At 35.8% G+C, this 21,784-nt stretch overlaps 1 protein-coding gene across 3 annotated transcripts in view; it reads left to right on the top strand.

Moving 5' to 3' along the window:
* Window positions 1-21,784, top strand: part of USP47 (ubiquitin specific peptidase 47) — a 119,184-nt gene that overhangs the window by 15,417 nt on the left and 81,983 nt on the right. The window contains exon 2 of one of the 3 annotated variants that reach the window (XM_023230853.3): window positions 18,136-18,251. The exons of the other annotated variants lie outside the window; for them this stretch is intronic. The gene's annotated coding sequence lies outside the window, so the exon portion shown is untranslated. The remainder of the gene's footprint in view (window positions 1-18,135; window positions 18,252-21,784) is intronic. 3 annotated transcript variants of the gene reach the window in all.

Genomic DNA, 21,784 nt, shown 5'->3' with positions numbered 1-21,784 from the left:
TGTTTACAATGATTATAAAATTTAGTTGCTGAAACTTGTTCATGTAAACATTTTTTACTTGCTTGAATGTTTTTTGTCCCCAACATTAATACAAAAATTTGCATACAAATCAAAGTGGGGGAAAAACTTGCTAATACCTTATTCTCTCATCCATTTTTTTTCCCATTTGCAATCTCATAATTAGGTACTTTTTTGTTTTTTAAGAATAAATATTTCCTTTCATAATACATTTTAGCACATTTTCTACATACGAGACTTTTTGGCAGGATGTCCTTAGGCATAATTGTTACATATTTGATACGGATAACACAAAGGTGGGTGTCTTCAAATAGGCTAACCAGGTAGGCCTCATTTGCCTTTAGAAAAGTGTCAGGGGCTGCACTCTGGAAGTGTAGATCTGTTTTGAAGTTCTCACAGCTGATGCTGGAAGGGAAATTTGCAAGTGAGAAGTTCAGTGTACATTTGATAACTTCTGATTTTCACTGAGAGCCACAGTACAAGGCTTATAATGATGTGGTTTCTTAACCTTTCTAGTATGCAACATATTCTTGTGAGTGGCTTTTGTAGCTAGTTACTTCCTGTGTGCTTTACCACTGGCTTTTTTGTGGGCATTTGGCTTGGTAGAAACTGTAGTGTAGAGAACTCCCTATTTACTTCTCTTATTGGCTGAAGCTCTGCAAGCTAAAGGTGACACCGTGCTAGGCAGTGATGACTGTTGGTGGCAGTCACAGTGCAGTAACTGAGAACAACATAAGTAATATCTTTAATTTGAGAATTAATGGAATCTTCCTAAGGATAGCCACAGTGCTCCAAATAATATTTATTTAATAAAAATAAAATATTTAATCAAGAGAAGCTCTGGATTATAAAACTAGTTCCAGGTTGCATTAATAAGTAGAATTTTTGTATGACTCATCTCCAGAAAGATGCAGCATGTTGCTTTCGTAAATATAAATAAGCTATCAATGAATTTATATACATTTCCTTCATTTATAGTGTCTGTCCTTTTATGTGTTTAGGTATTTTACTTGTATTGCCTTTAAGTTTACACCAGTTTATATAATCTATTCTTTTATGTCTATTTATAGTACTTTGTGTTAACAAGAGAATTGGTGAAAAATTATGTTTAAAACCACACCTTATTAAAATATATCTGAGAAATATTGCTTTAATTTTGACATTTTAAATTCATATGTCTTGAAATATTTATTTACCTTTAGTTTTTTACCATTAACACAACACAAATGTAATTTTAAGAGTTCTAGGAAAAGTAGACGACACAAAAATGTTTCTACAGTTGAGTAATATGATTTTAACATTGGAAGGGAGGCAGTAGTTATGAGGCAGGAGAATAGAATCTGGACTCAGGGAACTTAAGGCCATTTCACGCTGACTTCTTAGAACTAAATTGAAAGGAAAACCCTCACTTTCCATGCTTAAGTAACAAAGCAGCCGGAGGCTACTCCCTTTTCGGACCCCTACCTTTTCTGCGTGGCAGACGGAAAATTGAAAGTACCTCTGGTTGGTTGCAGAAAGCAACTAATCAGACGTTTGCAAAGGCGTGTAACTTTGTAACTTCACTTCAGCCTCTGGTTGGTTGGTGGCGCACAGACTGATTGCAGGCCAAATCTTCGTTTGCATAGAAGTGCGACTTTGTAACTTCACTTCAGCCTCTGATTGGTTGCTTTCCACAACCAATCAGATGTTTGCATAGGAGAGTGACCTTTGTAGCTTCACTTCCGCCTCTGATTGGGCACCACTTCATTTACCTGAGGTGAATACCAAGTGACCAATGGGAAACCTTTAGTGGGTATTTGGACCCAAGAAGATTCTGTATCCAGGCCCTTGAGCTGCTGCTGGTGCAGTTCCCACCCTTTGGAGTATACTTTGGTTTTCAGTACATCTCTGCTCTTGTTGTTTCATTATTTTCCTTTCTTTGTTAGTGCATTTTGTCCAATTATTTGTTCAAAATGCCAAGAACCTGGACATGCTCCACTGGTAACGGTTAAATACTAATGTTATAGCCCCTCCATTTTCTCGGTAAGAAAAACTATAAAGGCCATAGAAACTCAATAAGTTACTTAGGGTCTCAGGTAATGAAAGGGCATAAGTGAGATTTTTTTTTTGTTTTTTAAATCAGTATTACTGAGGTATTATTTATATATAGAAAAATTCATCCTTTTGAAGTATACAGTTTTATAAGTTTTGAGAAACTTACACAGTTGTACAACCACTACCATAGTCAAAATATAGAATATATCCATCATCTCAGAAAAGTCTCCGTTGTCTCTTCATCACCTCGAAAAAGTTCTCTGTTGTCTCTTGTAATCAGTTCCCTTCCCCTTCCTCCAGGCTCTGGTAACCACTGATCTGTTTTCTGACCTCATGTTTTTCCTTTTCCAGAATGTTGTGTACATGGAATCATATAGTATGGTAGCGTTTTGGGTAGGAATTTTTTCATCTAGCATAAAGCATTTGAGATTCATTTATGTTGTTGCTTCTATCAGTAGTCTATTCCTTTTTATTGCTGAATGCCACAATTTGTTTATCCATTACCAGCTGATAAACATTTGGGTTGTTTCCAGTTTTTGTTGATTCTGAATAAAGCTACTATAAATATTTATATACAAATTTTTAGGTGGACATATGTCTTCATATGGTAAGTGTATGTTTAACTTTGTAAAAAACTGCCAAACTCTTCTGAAATGGCTGTAACGTTTGTGCATTCTAGACAGCAGTGTATGAGAATTCTGGTTGTTCTGAATCTTTGTTATTACTTGGCAATGTCAGGTTTTTTTTTAAGTTTATTATTATTTTTTAACCATTTTAATAAGTGTGTAGTGGTGGTATCTGTGCTTTTAGTTTGCATTTTCCTAATGACTGATAACATAGAGCATCTTTTCATGTACTTAATACTGGTTTTTCTTAAGCTTAATCCAGTGTCCTTTATGTATTACATATTTAAGGTTTTGCTAGGTACTGATAGGAGGGAGAGGAATAAAAAGAGTATCATCAAAGAGTTTGTGATTTATATAGGGAAAACTGATAATAATGTTAACATGATGCTAGTTATAATTTTGGTAGGTTCTTTGAGAAAGGGGTTTACATAGGAACTGACCTGGTGGAAAGGACAGTAGTTTGGGAATCAGAAAACTCAGTGGTTTGATTTTACCTTAGTTGCTTAACCTTTCTGGTCTTTGTTTTATTCTTTCATTTGTTAAATGAATGAGTAAGACCACATAAGGTATAAGGTTTGTCTCTAAATTCTGTATCTACGTAGTTTTTCTTTCCATGCAGGTTTTGAAGCCTTGTGAGAAGGCTGGTCAGAAAACAAAAGATCTTTGCAGATGTTCCTCATCTGATGAAGTTCCTCTTACGTGCATCCCCAAAATATAATCATTTGAAAATTTAAATATTGAAATTTTAGTATATAAATTTCATTATATACAAGAATTGCATATTTCTTAAATATATTTTAAGGGTAGTAACTGATAGTTCTATAATAATACCTTATTTTTGTATGGTGTTACTATAATTTATAGAGCATTTTCAAGAAGTTCTCCCCTTCGATAGAAAAACTATGTGGATGGCTGGGCACCGTGGCTCACACCTGTAATCCAAGCACTTTGGGAGGCTGAGGCAGGCGAATCATTTGAGGTCAGAAGTTCGAGACCAGCTTGGCCAACATGGCAAAATCCCATCTCTACTAAAAATACAAAAATTAGCTGGGAATGGGAACACATGCCTGTAGTTCCAGCTACTTGGGAGGCTGAGACAGGAGAATTGCTTGAACCCGGGAGGTGTAGGCTGCAGTGAGCCAAGATCGCGCCACTGCACTCCAACCTGGTCGACAGAAGGGGGGGGGGGGGGGGAAGGAAAAACTGAGTGGAGGATATATTTTGTTTCTTTTCTTTTCTTATTTATTTATTTATTTATTTTTGATACAGAGTTTCGCTCTTGTTGCCCAGGCTGGAATGCAATGGTGCAATCTGTGCTCACCACAACCTCCGCTTCCCGGGTTCAAGTGATTCTCCTGCCCAGCCTACCACTAAGCAGAGGATATATTTACTTTTAGGACCCTGAGAGTGAGAGATAAGTTAAATGATTTGTGTAGGATTACACAGCTAGATGAAAAGTAGCCACTTTGACTTAAGCAGTCTAGTCTAGATCTTTTGACTCTGTAGTCCATTGTTCTTATACCATAGGTCACTAACAGGAAATAAACAATCTTTAAAAAGTGTTAAGTAGCGTTAACATTTTTTTAGATGTATAATTTCATGTTTAAAGTATTAAAATAATATTCTTAAGAATTATACATGCTTTTAAATAAAATGCATGGTAACAGATAATATAAACAAACTCCCTTGATTTAGTAATAATGAGTAGAACCTATAAACAAGTCAGTAATTTCACAAGCTGAGTCACTGCTTCTCAACAACAGCCTACTCACAGAGGAAATCTTAGCTGTAATCAAAAGTAAAGATAACAGAAATAGTAAAGGATGTTTTATTTCGCCTCCTGAGAATAGTTTTGGTTTCTAAGTTTAGATACCTACAGTATATTATTAGTGAGTTACCCATGGCCAATTCTATTATTAAAAGAAGCAAGGCAGAGTGGGAAGAATATTAGGATACAAGTGAGAGGAAAAGTAATACATCACAATTTTAATGCTACAAACATGTCAGCATTTTACAGTCATCAGAAGGCCTCTGTTATTTAGAAAGACCCGTGTTCAAATGTGATGTTGGGCAAGTCACTTAAGGTTTCCCAATTTCTTTTTCTTCATCTATAAAATAAGGAGCCTCATCTGATGTTCAAAGGTCCATCCAACTTTATTTTATTTTACTTAATTTTAATTTAATTTAATTTTATTTTATTTTACCTATTTTTTGAGACGGAGTCCTGCTTTGTCACCTAAGCTGGAGTATAGTGACAGGATCTCTGCTCACTGCAGCCTCCGCCTCCCAGATTCAAGCGATTCTCCTGCCCCAGCCTCCTGAGTAGCTAGAATTACAGACGTGTGCTACCACGCCCAGCTAATTTTTGTATTTTTTAGTAGAGATGGGGTTGCACCATGTTGGCTAGGGTGGTCTCAAACTCCTGACCTCAGGTGATTCGGCTGCCTTGGCCTCCCAAATTGCTGGGATTATAGGTGTGGGCCACCACACTCGGCCCCATCCAACTTTGAATACAGTTCTATGTTGAGTGTGATGAGCCATCTGGTTGGTTGGTTTTTAATTGTCAAAATAGGTCAATCATAGTTAAATGGATTGTAAACTATTCTTTTTAAGTTCTGAAACTTTGCATTTTTAGTTTCCTGTTAATTGAATGAGTACTTGATGTAATTTGTTGCAACAACTAAAAATAAGTTACATAGGATCGAAAGAGTTGTATTTATTTTCTAATTTTAATACTGTGGGGTTCTGGGAGCTTATTTCATGACTGTTTTAGAATAAAATGGAATGCATTTACCTGAGGGACACCCTAAGACTAGAGCACAGTGGGCAGGTATGAAAATAAGTATTTTTACAAAATTTTAAAAGTATACTTTATCCAAGTCAGCCTAGTTATGTTTTATTACTTGAGTGTTTTTATGGTATATAATTTAGAAACAAATGTCATATAGTGACATGTAATTTATAACATGTTTATTAATTTAAATTCAGAAAATTCATACCATGATACATTGAGCAACACGTGCTAAAACAAAGATTACTTTATCACAGAATTTGTATTTAACTAGAATAATAAAGCAAATCTACTTATAATTTCTTTACTGCTTTAGACTTTCAGAACAGGTACAAAGTCTTTTTTTTTTTTTTTTTTTTTGAGGAAAACACACATAGGGTTTGAATTTAGGAAGCAAATTAAAACAGAGCGTGATTATCATCAAACTTCATTTCAGTAGTAAAAGCCCTTATTGCACTAAAAAATTCACAATTTAAAATGAGATTGCAAAATTTTCTGTTTCAAAATCAGTTTCTAGAAATTAGAAGTTTTTAAAGCACACTTTATGCTTCCAAAAACTTCAGCTATAACACATTATGAAATTATTTTTCTGAGTGAATATATTTTGCTTACAGAATTCTGTGTAGAACTTAGATTTTCTAATTCTGTGGTTTGTTTTTACTAGTAAACATTGTAAAATAGCTGTTTTCATTTCTTAGCTCAGCAGAATTGTGCATAAGAATCTACTTATCTTCTTATATACATTGTGGGTTTTTTTCATGTTCTTATTGTGTCTTTATGATTTTCTGAAGTGTTTGTGTATTCCTGACAAGTCTCCTCACATCCTTTGACATGTTTGTTTTCCTTGAGTATATAAGCAAGAGGAAATAAATTACACATTTTTAGAAAAACATATAAATCCTAGATAAAGAAAATAAAATTTTTTGAGAAATTTGAACCTACAGCTAGATATTCTGGATATAATTTGACAGTGGTAGAAAAGCTAAGGCTAAGAAGACTTTTCTCTTTTTTTAATTTGTATAAATGTATGGGCTACAAGTATAATTTTTTTTCTTTATTAGAGATAGGGTCTCGCTATGTTGACCAGGCTGGTCTCGAACTCCTGGGCTCAAGTGATCCTCCCACCTTGGCCTCCCAGATTATTGAGATTACAGGCATGAGCCACCACACCCAGCCTACAAGTGTAATTTTGTTACGTGCATAGATTGTGTAGTGGTGAAGGCAGGTATTTTAGGGTATCCATTGCCTGAGTAGCATATATTGTACCCTTTAAGTAATCTCTCATTATCTACCCACCTCCCACCCACTTAGGGCTAAGAAGACTGAACCATTTAGGGGAAATTGTAGAGGGATACTAGTGGGAATGGAGTTGAAGATAAAGTGGATACTAAGAAAGTCTTGAATTTTTATGTTAGTATAGTTTGCATTATTTTCTGATTATAGTATAGAGATGTTTATTAGAAAGGCTTGATTATTTAGAAATGTTGTGATTTGATTTTTAAATTGATGAGTCATGGGAAATGTGGTATATTTTAATAACGTACTTTAGCTTTAGTTTTCATTCACTTTAAAATGGAAGCATTCAAAACATGAAATCACAAAAATAGAAAAGCAATTTGATGCTCAAAAACTTAGACATTGAGAAAACGCTAAAAAATTATAACTTGATTAATGTCAAATTTGATGATGTTTTTACTTTTAGTTTTCTTTTATTTACATTTATTCCTAAATCGAAATACAGAGTAAAAAGTCAGATTTTTAAAAAATAAGATCAGACTTGTCATATTTAATTTAAGAACACAGCTTTCTGCCACTTACCTTCTATAGCTAACATTTTAGATTTTAAGTAAGCAAAGTGAATTTTAATACTGAAAGTAAATTTTTTGAAGGGATCCTTGAGTAATAAGCCAATTATAACTGTTCTTTAATCTTTACTGTCCACTGTCAGTATTTTAGTATTATTTAGCAAATAGGACATGTTTATTTAAATTTTCAGAATACCTACAAATACATTCTTTGTTATTTGATTATTTCTTATGCTATGTAACTATCTTTTTAACGTTAACTTTTACATTGAATAAATCATTTATTTATTTTAATGTTTAAATTTTTCCACATTTGGCCAGTGAGAACCCTTTCACCTGATTTTTTATGACCTCTTAACACACACACACCATTCTTCGTGAGCTTATTTTCTGGCTGTACAAGATATCCCAAATTCTTGTAATTTCTCAGCCCTAATTCTAAGATTAGCCATTTCTGCAAAGACCTCTAGGTTCTTTTTCTGAAGAATGATACTTAGAAATTAAGATCTGGGTTCTAATTGTACTACTGTTATAGTGATATCATTGCTTCTAGTCCTTTCAGTGGAAGGAGCTAGAAAATATGCACACAAACACATACATGAGTAAGAGCTGTATTTATTTTATATCTATTTCTCTCTATATATGCATGTATATATCCACTCAAATTACATTAATTTCTTTAATAAATAGTTAAAATTTTTTTATTACAAGAAAAATGTAGGAATTTATTTATGCTTCTATATATTTATACATATTTATAATATGCCTATATATAGTATGTGTTTGTAATGTAGACATGTTGGAAACCTAGTCTGCTGGCAGTTTTGCTTCTTCCACAAATTTATGGAGTTAAGCTACTTATTTTTTAAAAATTGTAAAATACACATAAAATTTACCATCTTAACCGTCTTTAAGTATGTACAGTTCTGTGGCACTAAGTACATTCTTATTGTTGTACTACCATCACCATCATCTATCCACAGAACTCTTTTCATCTTACAAAACTGAAGCCGTGTACCTATTAAACAACTTGCCATTCCTCCCTGCCCCTAACCTCTGGCAACCACCATTCTACTTTCTATCTCTATGAATTTGACTAGTGTAGGTATCTCATGTAGTATTTGTCCTTTTGTGACTGGCTTATTTCACTTAGCATGTCCTTAGGTTTTTTCGTGTTGTGGAATTGTATCACGATTTCATTCCTTTTTGAAACTGTGTATGTGTGTATATCATATTTATACATTATCATAGAATATAATAATCATATTTTATTTTTAATGTAAAGGAGATATTTAGCATTTTTATTTCTATTTGGATAACTTTCCTTAACCATTTTCTTTTAGGTTAGGTCTGCTGGCATCAAATCTCTTCGTTTTTCTTCATCTGAGAATGTCTTGATTTCTCTGTGATTCCTGAAGGATATTTTCACTGGATGTGTAATTCTGGGTTGACAGCTCTTCTTTCAGCCCTTGAAGTGTTGTGCCACTTCCTTCTGCCTCTGTTGTGATGAGATCAGAGAAATCTGCTGTCATTTGAATTGTTTTACCCTTATACTTAAGATGGGTTTTTCCCTAAATACTTGAAAAAAATCTGTCTTTAGTTCTTAAAGGATTTGATTATGATGCATCTTGAGATGGATTTCTTTAGGTTTGCCTTATTTGGGGTTTGGTCAGCTTTTTGAGTATGTAGGTTAATGTCTTTTGCCAAATTTGGGAAGTTTTCAGCAGTTGTTTCTTTCAGTACTTTTTAAACCTGCCCTCTTTCTCCTTTTCTTCCTGGATTTGAATGACATGTTAGATCTTTTGTTATAGTCATGCAGGTGCTTGCCACTGATCATTGTTTTAGGGTCTGTTTTTTTTTCCTTTATTGTTCAAAGTGGGTAATTTCCATTATTTTTATCTTCAGTTCACTGATTCTTTTGTCATCTTCATTCTGCTATTGAGCCCACCTAGTTTTCATTTCAGTTTTATCTGTTATTTATTTGCTGAGACTTTCTGTTTTTTTCAGGTGTTTCATGTATGTTAGTAATTGCTTGTTGAAACACTGCTGGATCTTATGGTAATACTTGATTTGCTTTAATGCGACCCCCAGAGCAAATGCCAGAGAAAAGGCAAGTAGGCAAGGCAAAAAAAACTTTATTTGCAAGCCAATGTGAAGGAGGGAGCGAGGTTCACTGGTCTCCGGCGGTGGAGGCCCACGAAGTCGCTCCGGCATTCTCGGAGGAGGTTCCTGGGTCCCGCCCACGAGGAGGGGCCGAGGAAGTTCCCTCCGGCGTTCTCGGGGGAGGTTCCTGGGTCCCGCGCACAAGGAGGGGCCGAGGAAGTTCGCTCTGGCGGTCTCGGACGAGGTTCCTGGGTCCCGTATAGGAGGAGGGGCCGAGGAAGTTGGCACGCACGCCCGCCGGGAGCGGCTTTTATGTCCTGGGCCCGGAAGTGGGAGGGCAGTGGGCGGGACATAGGCGGGTCGGGGGCGGGGCGGTAGGCGTGGCTAGGCGGGTTCCGGTTCTTCTCCGTCGGAGGTCGCATTGCGCCTGCGCGGTCGACCGGTGTCTTTCCCGGGCGCGGGAAAGTTGACGGTGAAGAACCCGGAACTGCGCCATCTTGCCTCCGTTTGTCCAAACAGTACTATGTTTAATTTTGTGAGTAACCACCCAACTGTTTTCCACAGTGGCTGCGCCATTTTACATTCCTACCAGAGTTCCAGTTTCCCCATATCCTTACCAACACTTGTTATTTATTTTCCTTATCTCTCTCTCTTTCATTTCAGTGGCCATCCTGTAATGAGTGTGAAGTCCTTACTCTTTGTGATTTCTGATTTGCATTTCCCTGATGATTGCTGATGTTGACCATGTTTTTATGTGCTTGTTGGCTGTTTTTACATATTCTTTGGAGAAATGTTTAAGTTCTTTGTCCATTTTTTAATCAGGGTGTGTGGGTTTTCCTGTTGTTAGGTTATAAGAATTCTTTGTATATTTGGGATATTAATCTCTTATAAGATACGTGGTTTGCAAATATTTTCTCCCCTTCTGAGTTGTCTTTTTACTCTGATACTGCCCTTTGATGGACAAAAGTTTTGATTTTGATGAAGTCCAAGTTATTTATTTTTCTTTTGCTGCCTGTGTCTTGGTATCATGTCCAAGAAATCATTGCCAAATCCAATGTCATGAAACTTTTCCCCTTTGTCTTCTTCTAAGAGTTTTTATAGTTTTAGCTCTTACATATTGGTCTTTATCTATTTTGAGTTAATCTTTGTAGCTATTCATTTCTCTCCTATCTCCTTTGTTAAAGAGAAAATAAAAGCTTTGTGACCAAAGATTGAAATTATTAAGCTGGGAACTAGATCCAATAACAAAGGGTTGGTGGTCAGGATAAGACTCAAGGCTCAGGAGAGGGAAAGTGATAGGTTTTTTTAGAGCTGAAACCCATGAACAATTTGTTTCATATCAGATAAGCAAAGTCTGTCTGTGCCTGATTAGATGGCATATATGAGCTAATTGTTTAGGCATTGTGTTCCCCTGAGTTGGTGTTGGTTCTTCTAGAAAGTTGTCATGGTGATGAACATGATTATGGTACTAGATGAAGATGGCACTATGGTCATTTAATAGAAATCAGGCATGCTTCACTGTCATCAGGCTGGGTGGCTAGGTCAGGATTCATCACCTTCCTTCTGGGGTCACTTTCTTTTTTCCTATAATACATTTTTTAAGGAGTTTCTTTAATGATAATGTATTGGTGACAGAAACCTCTGTTTTTGCATTCCTGATAGATATTTTTGCTGTTTGTAGCTTTCTGGGATAACAGTTATTTTCTCTCACAACAATGAAAGTATCATGCTCCAGTCTTATGACCCACATTTTTTCCTGTTGACAAATTAGGCATTAGTCTAGTTGTTTCTTTTAAGGTAATCTGTTGTTTCTCTCTGACTGCATTTTTTTTTTAATTTTAAATTTTTGCTTTTATATTTTGAGATGAAGTTGCACTCTGTTGCCCAGGCTGGAGTACAGTGGTGCCTTCTTGGCTCACTGCAACCTCTGTCTCTAGGGTTCAAGTGATTCTCCTGCCTCAGCCTCCCAAGTAGTTGGGATTACAGGTGTGTGCCACCACGCCCAGCTAATTTTGTATTTTTGGTAGAGACGGGGTTTCACCATGTTGGCCATGCTGGTCTTGAACTCCTGACCTCAGGTGATCCGCCCACCCGGGCCTTTCAAAGTGTTGGGATTATAGGCGTGAGCCACTGTGCCTGGCCCTCTCTGACTACATAGAAATTCTTCTTCCTTTATTTACTCTGCTTGAGTTGTGTTGAGATTCTTAACTCTATGGATTGGTGTCTTTCATTGGTTCCTGAAGGGTTCTAAGCCATTATTTATTTAAATATTCCCTCTGCTTTCATTCTCTCTCTTCAGGATAGATATTAGGTCTTGTTACTCTATCCTTCATGTCTCTTAATGCTCTAATGTTTTACATCTCTGTGTCACTAGAAGTTTAGAAAATGTCTTTAGTTCTCTTACATAAAGTTCATTAATTCTTCTTTCATATATTTAAAATATGCTGTGAAATTTTGTGTTTTTAATTTCTATTATTTTCTAGGAATTCTGCTCAGACTCAATTTTGAACCCACTTTTTTATTTCTTGAAGCATGTTAAACATTTATTTTATAATGTAATTGGTAGTTTCAGTATTGAAGTTTTTGTGGATGCCATCTACTGTATTTTATTCTTAGCTGACTCTCTTTAAAATGGTATCATGTTTACGTATGCACACAGTGGTTTTTTAAAAATGTGAGCTGTTCATTTTTCTTATGAAAATAATTTTTGTGGAAATTAGTTGCACTTTGGAATATATGTGATTCCTTCTAGGAAGAATTTATGATTGTTTCTGCCAGGTGCCTGGGAATATCTCTTATTTTAGAACCATTTTCAAAGCAATTCTTGGCTTGGAGTTTTTTTTACCACCAGATGGTGTGAATTGGGGCTGCAAATCAGCATGAAGACCAGCATGTGGTTGCACATTCTCAGGAGTACCCTCCTCCCATCAGCTCCAAGGTTTTAAACAGGCAGTCCTCTTTCAGTCTCCAGGAAGGAGAGGTTGAAAAATAGTGGAATAGACAATGTTTTAACTAACTTTCCATTTGAGATAATTGAACATTTACTTGTAGTTTGGAGAAATAAAACAGAGATATCTCATGTATTCTTTACTCAATCTATGCTAATGGTAACACCTTATGGAACTGTAATACAGTATCAGATCCAAGATATTGACAGTGATAAAGTCAAGATATAGAACATTTTCTTCACCACAAGGATCCCTCATGTTGCGCTTTGTAACTACACTCACTTCCATTTCACTCCCTATTCCCTCTTTAATCCCTGGCAATCACTAATCTTTTCTCCATTTCTGTACTTGGTTAAGAGTGTTGTAAAAATGAAATCATAGATTGTAGAGTCTTTTGGGGTTGGTTTTTTAAAATTTAGTATAATTCTCTGGAAGTTTATTCAGGTGGTTACATGTATCAATAGTTGGTTCCTATTCATTGCTTAGTAGTTTTCCATGGTATGGATGTACTGTAATCTGTTTAACCATTTAATTGATGAAAAACATCTGGGTTTGCAGTTTTGGGCTATTGTGAGTAAAGCTGCCATAAGCATTCCTGTATTTGTTTTTGTGTGAACGTAATTATTTCATCTGTGATAAATGTTGAAAAGTGCAATTTCTAAGTTGTGTGGTAGTTGTATATATAGTTTTTTTTGTTTGTTTGTTTGTTTTTAAGTTACCGGACTGTTTTCCAGAGTAGCTGTACCATTTTACAGGAAGGCATGAGAGATTGTTTCTCTGCTTCTTTGCCAGTATTTGATGTTGCCACTATTTTTTTTTATTTTAACCATTCTGAAAACTATGTGGTAATATTTCATTGTGGTATTAATTTGCATTTATCTAATGGTTAGGATGTTGTACATCTTTTTATGTGCTTATTTGCATCTGTTTATACTCTTCATTGAAATGTCTTTTCATGATTTTTGTCTATGTTCTAATTGGATTGTTTGCTTTTTTACTGTAGGTTTTCAGAGTTCTTTATATATTCTACATACTAATCCTTTGTTGATTATGTGGTTTGAAATATTTTCTCCCAGTCTGTAACTTTAATCCTTAAGATAATCTTTGCATAGTAGACATTTTAAATTTTAATGAAGTCTTATTTATCAATTTTTCCTTTTATGGATTATGATTTTGGTGTCAAGGCTAAGGATTCTGCCCAGCCTGTATTCGGAGAACATTTTCTCCTATGTGTTTTCCTAAAGGTTTTATAGTTTTATGTTTTCCATTTATATTTATGGTCCACATTTATGTTAATTTAAATATAAGATGGAGAGTTAGGTTGAGAATTTTTTTTTTTTTTTGCTTCTGGATGTCTAAATGAAATGTTCTAGCATCATTTTTGGAAAGATTATTTTTCTTCCATTGAGTTGCTTTTGTACCTAGGCAAAATCAGTTGTGCATATTTGTGTAGGTCTCTATTGTGACATTGATCTGTTTATCTCTCTACTAATACTATATAGTCTTGATTACTGTTGGTGTATATTAAATCTTAAAATCAGGTAAACTGAGACCTCTCACTTTATTCTTTTTCAATATCCTTTTAGTTATTCTAATTCCTTTGCCTTTCCCTGTAAGTTTCAGGATAATCATCAAAATTTTCAAAAAGTCTTGCTGGGATTTTGATAGGATTTGCATCAAACTTTGCTATGGTTTGAGTATTTGTCATCTTCAAAATTCATGTGGAAATCTAGTTTCTATTATGATAGTATTGAGAGATGTCAAATACCTTTAAGAGGTATTTAGATCATAAGAGCTCTGCCCTCATGAATGGACAGGAATGGGTTCATTATCATGGGAGTGAGTTCACCCTCTCTTTCACCCTCTTTTTGCTTTTGCACCATGTAATGCCTTTCATCAAGTTACGATGTAGCAGGAAAGCCCTTGCCAGATGCTGGCATCTTGATGTTGGATTTCCTAGTCTCCAAAACTGTGAGCCAAAACAATTTTTGTGCTGGTAATTGGTGTATTTAGATCATTTATATTTGATGTAATGATTAATATATTAGAACTTAAGTGTGACATTTTATTTTTTTGTTTTCTGTTTCTTTTTTTTTTTTTCTGTTGTCTTTTTCTTGTTTTCCTGTGGGTTATTTGAACATTTGTCTAATTCTATTTTGAGTAATTTGTAGTATTTTTCTTGTTTCCCTTAGTATAGCTTTCTTGATGGCTTCGTATACCATTCGTATACCATACTTGACGTAACGTATACCAACTTATCACAGTCTACTGGTGTTATTTTACTAGTTCAAGTGAAATGTAGAAACCTTATCTCCCTTTATGTGTTTTTACCCTACTGTATTTATAATTGTGTTAAATATTTGCTTGACTTGTAACCAACCACATTAGACAATGTTTTAGTTTTTTCCTCAACTGTCAAGTCTTTAACAAAAACTCAAGAGGAGAAGGAAAATGTATTACATTTAGCTGTATTTTTGCTTTCTGTATTCTTTTTTCCTGATGTTCTAAGGTTTCTTTGATGATTTCTCTTTTGTTTAAAGAACTGTCTTTAGCTCTTCCTTCCTGTAGGGTAGTTCCACTGGATGCAAATTCTTTGAGTTTTCCTTCATCTGAGAATGTCTTGAGTTCCACTTGATTATTAAAGCAATTCCTGGGTCGTTTTTGAAGGGCATTTCTGCTGGTTATTGGATTCTGGTTTGACGGTTATTTTCTGTAAGCACCTGAAAAATACTGTGCCACTTCCTTCTGGCCTCCATGGTTTCTGGTAAGAAAATTATCCTGCTTCTCTGTTCTTTCTCTTTTCATTCTTTTTCCTCTCTTTGTTTTAATTTTAATAGTTTCTTGTGCTGTGTCTTAAGCATTCGTTCATTTATCTTCATCAGTGCTTACATTTGTTAATACCATCCATGTTATTTGTTATCTTAGATACTGATTTTTTTTCTCTTCATGTGGGTCATAGTTTCCTGCTTCTTTGCGTGTTTTGTTTATTTCCAATGGGATGCCAAACATTGAGAATTTTACCTTGATGGGTCCTGGATGTTTTTTATTCCCGCAAATATTCTTGAGTTTTCTTCCTAGATGCAGATGGTTTATTTGTAAACAGTTTGATCCTTTTGAGTTTTGCTTGTAAGCTTTCTAAGGTTGAACCAGAGTAGTCTTTAGATTAGGTCTAATTTGGTCCCAGTACTAAGACAGTACCCTTTTGAGTACCCTTATCTGATGCCCTGTGTATTATGAGATTTTAAAAATTCTGGTTGGTGGGCGGCTGAGTGCAGTGGCGCATGCATGTAATCTCAGCACTTTGGGAGGCTGAGGCGGAACAGATCATGAGGTCAAGAGATTGAGACCATCCTGGCCAACATGGTGAAACCACATCTCTACTAAAAAATGCAAAAATTAACTGGGCATGGTGGCGCGTGCCTGTAGTCCCAGCTACATGGGAGGCTGAGGCAGGAGAATTGCTTGAACCCGGGAGGCAGAGGTTGCAGTGAGCCGAGATCGCACCACTGCACTCCAGCCTGGCAACAGAGTGAGACTCTCTCTCAAAAAAAATTCTGATTGGTGGGAACAGGAAAGAACCAGGGATTCTTTCCTGTGGTTCTTTCCCTTGCCTGAGGCACTCTCTTTACACACATATGCTGATGAGAAATCAGCCGAACACTCTAGGGGGATGCACTGTAGGTTTCTTGGAGCCTGCTGTTTGCACAGAGTCCAGCTTTCTTCTGCCCTGTATCCTGCCCTGCAAATTGTAGCTCTTTCCACCCCCTGAACTCCCAAGTTCTATCTTGTAACTCAGGGAGATTGCTGGACTCCACCTGCGTTCTCCCTCCCTGCACTGCAGCCTAGAAGGGGGCTCACCATTTTTGTTTCTGCTTTCACAGGGATCATTACCTGTGTTGCCTCTTGTTCAGTGTTTGAAATCATTGTTTCATACATTGGGAGATAAGGGGCACCAACAGGATTGGAATGTTAGATAAGATGGTGAGAGAAGGACTTGATTGAGAAATTAACTGTTCTGATTATGTTTTGCTATATAACAATCTGCCCCCAGATCTAGTGACTTTTCTCATAGGTGTGCAGTTTGGGTAAGGTTAGGCTGAAACAGCTTGTTTCTGCTCTGCTAGACATCAGCTGGGGGCAGCAGAAAGGCTGGGGGCTGGAATCGTCTGAAAGCTTCCTCACTCAACATATAGGTGGTTGATGCTGGTTGTCTGCTGAGATCTCATTTGGGATGTGGCTGGAACATCTACGCAGAGTCTTTCCAGTGGCTGCTTGGCTTCCTTCCTCACAGCATGGAGGCTGGGTTCTAACAATAAGGATCTGAGGGCCAGGAGGAAGTTATTACATCTTTTCTAATCCAACCTTGAAAATCATGCTGTGTATTACAGGGAGTCACTAAGTCTAGTCTATATTAAAGGGGACTGGAATTAGCCTCCTACTTTTGCTGGAGGCAAGTTAAACTCCTACTTTATGTAGGGAGGCAAGTCAAAGAATTTGTGGACATGTTTTAAAGTCCCACAGCAGTGATACTTGAGCAAAGGAGGTGAGGACATCCAGGGAAAAGTATTCCAGGTACATGGTACAGATACATAAAGGCCCTGAAGGATAGTGGATGCCTGATAGTTTAGATTTGTTTATAGTTTAGTTACCACTGCACAGCGTCACCTCCTTGAGGGCAGGGTGAACAGTGTTGGGAGAAGAGTGTTGAAAGATAGTTGCAGTTCAACAATTTTTTTTTGAAGGCACCATGTATTAAAAATTCTAAAAATGAGTACATATACTTTGATCTAGTAATTCTTTCTTTGAGAAATTATCTTAAGGAAAAAGTATACAAACAAGCAATGCTGTAGTGAATATTTGTAGGTGTTTAAATGCCCATTAATAGCAGATTAATTAAATTATGGTTTGTCTATATAATGGAACACTGCAGTTTTTAAACTAAATGTTTTGGCACAGAAAAATAAGTGAGTATTGAGGGACAAGAAGTAGATTTCAAATACTGGTATATAAAATTGTACTATTTGGTTAAAAGTACTCTCTCTATATAATATGTGCATAGAATGGAGAAGATGAGATGAGAGCAATGGTGGCTATTTTAGAGTTGCTTTTCAGAAAACTGTATGTTGCTATTATAACAGAAATATATTTCTATTGTCAAAGTAAAAGCACCTTTTAAAAGAATATGTTGATTTCTTTTTATTAAGTAAAGAAGGGAGAATAAAACAAAATATGTACAGAAAAAGTGTAGAGTGATGTAAAATCAAGATTTTTCAAGAGATGATCTCTTGATTATAGGTTACTTTTATTTCCTTTTATATGTTGTTGTATTAATTGTAATTTAATTGTTAAACTCATAAGAAGGAGATATATATTAAAACAAAATAGTTGTGAAGGATGTTGTTAAGCAGCCTTGTTTTAAGAGTAGCTATCGTGAAAAATTTAAATTTAGAGACTAGCAAAATCAAGAGATCTTTTGGTTTCCTTTAGTGCAGAGAACTGCAGAATTTCTTTACTGGACACAAAATATTATGTGACTTACAACATTTGATTTACACACAATCCTTAAGCTATCATTCTTTGTTAAAATGTGGCTATTTTCCATATTTATCTTATTCTTTATCACCTCTTTATCATAGATTTTTAGTAACCTTGCACGTTCTAAATAAAATAAAAATTCTAGATGATGTACTAATACTTTAATTAATATTTTATTGCAAAAATGTTTTTAGGTTAATTGTTCTCATTTCACTGTCTTTTCCCTTTATTTTATATAAATAATTTGTAATTCATTTTGTTCTTATATACCATAGGATGTGTTTTGGAGATGCAGACAAAATATCTTTGATGAAATGAAGAAGAAATTTTTACAGGTAGACTGCTGATGTAATTGCCTTAGTGTGATAATCAGCAGAGCAAGTAACAGCATGTTAGTATTTTTATTTAATATCAAGGCATGTCTTATGTTTTATGCTTGTTTGGCTATTTTATTTCTACCCATATTTAATAATAAAAAAGTCACCTTAAATGAATTTGTGTCGAATAGTACCTTGTTTTTAGCTAGCGAATGAGGGAGAAAAAACTGATGGAAAAACTAAGGAACCCTTTGTTATGATGTTGGGTATGATAGTTTCCTATTTTCCCAGATATATTTATTTTCTGAGATATTAATAATGTAGGAAATTAAATCATTTAAAAATTTACAAAGTCAAAATCCAGAAATCCTATTATTACTAAATTTTTGAGAGCCTGTGTGCACTACAGACTTAAACTTCCATATGATGTAACATTCTGGTATAATCTTTACTTGATACTTAATTTTTCCTTCAGTCCCTTTGCTCTGTTTTTTTTCCCCGGAGTTGCTCATTTAATCTCTCCTATCCTTTCCAAGTGTGGCAAGAGACCACTTAGAAAAAGATCATATAGATAATATCAGAGTTGGCTGCGGTTTTGAGGTGGGGTAAAGGGAGGATCTTAAAAATAAAATCTCTTTTTTCAAATGTAAGTTAGGACCTTCATTAATAGCCCTAGAAATGTTACTTGTTAAAATAAAAATGCAGAGTCTAAATGAAGCTGATACTTTTTTTTTTTTTTTTTTTGAGATGGAGTTTCACTCTTATCGCCCAGGCTGGAGTACAATGGTGCGATCTCGGCTCATGGCAACCTCTGCCTCCTGGGTTCAAGCAATTCTCCTTCCTCAGCCTCCCGAGTAGCTGGGATTACAGGTGTGCACCACCATGCCAGCTAATTTTTTTATTTTTCGTAGAGACAGGGTTTTGCCATGTTGGCCAGGCTGGTCTTAAACTCCTGACCTCAGGTGATCCACCCGCCTTGGCCTCCCAAAGTGCTGAGGTGTGAGCCACCACGCCTGGCAGCTGATACATTTTATAAATTTCAACCAGCAAAAATATTCATACCATCAATTCTCTTTTAAAATCTGTGGCAATACATTAATCTTGAACTCTGGATACCCAGATGGGTAGTGCTCTAAGGCCCAATTACTTAGCTTATGGCAGCTCCTGTACCAAAAGGGAGAGAAATGGACTTATTGTACGTGCGCGCGCGTGTGTGTGTGTAAAACTTGTAACCAAAATATTATTCTTCGCAATAACATTGAAAGGAAGAAAGTCTTAGAGAGCATAGGTTGAATTTAGAGGTAAAGAGGTACCTTCATAATTTAAAAATACTTTATCTTAATTTTTTCCCTTAGAAATATTTAAATCTTGATAATTTTGAATTTTGTTTGATATTAGCTTACATTCTATATGCTGATGCCATTCTGAACATATACCATCAATTTTAAACGTCAGTTTGTGTTCTTTAATAAGAAACACATAGGAAGTATTTTTTGAAACAAAAATTATGATGTTATCAGAGAACTCAGATTTAAACTTAAAACTATTGGGAATGTCAAGAAAAGGAGACAAGATGACTTAAGAGGCGAAGATCCTTTCAGCGGGCTCTAAAATGTCTTAGAACTATGCCAACAACTTCTAGATGTTTCTAGCAGTTAAGTGTATCTTTGGAAGAAAACTGTTTTCAGTGTTTTTTATCCCAGTATGTTTCACCTTTTATAAACAAGGCTATGGTTTTATTCTTTCTACTTTTTTTTTCTTTGAGACAGTCTCACTGTCACCCAGGCTGGAGCACACTGGCACAATCTCAGCTCACTGCAACCTCCACCTCCCGGGTTCAAGCGATTCTCCTGCTTCTGCCTTCTGAGTAGCTGAGGTTACAGGCACGTGCCACCACACCCAGCAAATTTTGTATTATTAGTAGAGACAGGGTTTTGCCCTGTTGGCCAGGTTGATCTCGAACTCCTGACCTGAAGTGATCCTCCCACCTATGTGATCTCCCTCTCCTGGCCCTTTTTACTTTTTTAAAAAGGTTTTTTTCCTTCAGACTTTGCTAGGAAATCTAGCTTTGTTTCTGCAATGAACATAGACACCGAGCATTCTATTAGCCTATAGAGAAACTATAACTGCTGTTGACTTTCTCCCCAGTCTCACAAGTGTAATATTGCTATTGAGTTGTCTGTAAAATAAGTAGTTTCAACTTTAGGATTTATACCTTTTTTTGTACTTAGCTAGATTTTCTTTGTAGAAAACTTTGTGCTCTTCAAATAGCGCATCTAAACTACATTAAATGTTTTTCTAAATGGAACATGTTTTAGGCTTTTCTAGAATTTTGCACTTGTTTTCTCTTACCTCAGGTTCATCAGAGAACTCTTTCAACTAAAAATTTTTGCTCCCTCCCCTCAATCATGATATATCCTCAGATGCCTTTTCTTAATGTTGGATGTAGTACTTAAATGAAAAGTAGTACCCTTCCCTGCCTACCAGCACCATCATGATGATGATGATGCTGGTACTTTCCCCACTTGAACTTGGATGTGCTTGAAGGTGTTTAGGTATATTTATTTTTTATATATTACTATGTAACAGTGGACCCTAAAGTTTAGTGACTTAATAGGGCAATTCGTTTATTTGTTCAGATTTCTGCGGGATGGGATTGGGGCCAGGGCTCACCAACTATTCGGTTCTGCTCCAGGTGGCATCATCTAGAATTACTTGGCTCCATTAAGTTGGTGGCAGTCATTGAATGGAATGGCAGCCATTCCATTGAATGGAATGTCCAAAAGGCTTTTCTCATACATCAGGCACCTCAGTGTCTCCACCAAGTGGCCGCTTCCTCTCTATATGGATTGCTAGGGCCTCCTCACAGCATGCTGATCCAGGGTAACTGGATTACTTACATGGTGGCTGGATTATAAGAGGGAGTGTTCCAAGAAATACAAAAGCAGAAACTGCTGGTTTCTTAAGGCCCTGCCTTAAGTTACACAGTGTCACTTCTGTCACATTCTCTTGGTCTTAGATGGTCATGTGGCCAGGTCAGATTCTTGAGAAAAGGAAAAAGGAAAAAGAATGGCAAAGAATTTCTTGCTATTTTTAATTCATCTCAAGACATAATTGGTTTTACCTTTGGGCATAAGTAGGATCAGTCTTGGTTAGAGCCACAAAGAAATTAAGAAGATAGCTGCCCTAATTTCCCATTTCCAAAAAAACTTTTTTACATTTAAATGTTTTGGAAATGTTTCTTGCATGTTTAATTTATAATGTATAGTTTTTTATAGTTTTTTTTCTCTTGAAAAGCTATTAAAAAAAATCTGTTGCCACATCTTATTGGTGGTATCTTAAAATTGCAACAACAAAAAAATTGTTTTCTTCTCAGTTCCCAAATTGGAGAGGGGAAAGGAGGAGAGAAATTTTACTTTAGTATGATTACTATTAGCAATGGTGATTCTAAAATTCAGATGAAGTCCGCATAACAGATTAAAGTATAGGTGAAATAAGAATGGGCCCAGAAAGTTGAGTGTAAAGTAGAATTTAGCAGTGGCTAGCTTAGAGCTTTAAAGAAGAGCAGAGCTTTTTATCTGTTTAAATCATCCTACAACAGAATTCA

Source organism: Piliocolobus tephrosceles, chromosome 13 (genome assembly GCF_002776525.5).
Source record: "Piliocolobus tephrosceles isolate RC106 chromosome 13, ASM277652v3, whole genome shotgun sequence".
Lineage (NCBI taxonomy): Eukaryota > Metazoa > Chordata > Mammalia > Primates > Cercopithecidae > Piliocolobus > Piliocolobus tephrosceles.
The sequence above is the reverse complement of the archived record's forward strand: the minus strand, read 5'-3'. Positions and strand labels throughout refer to the sequence as shown.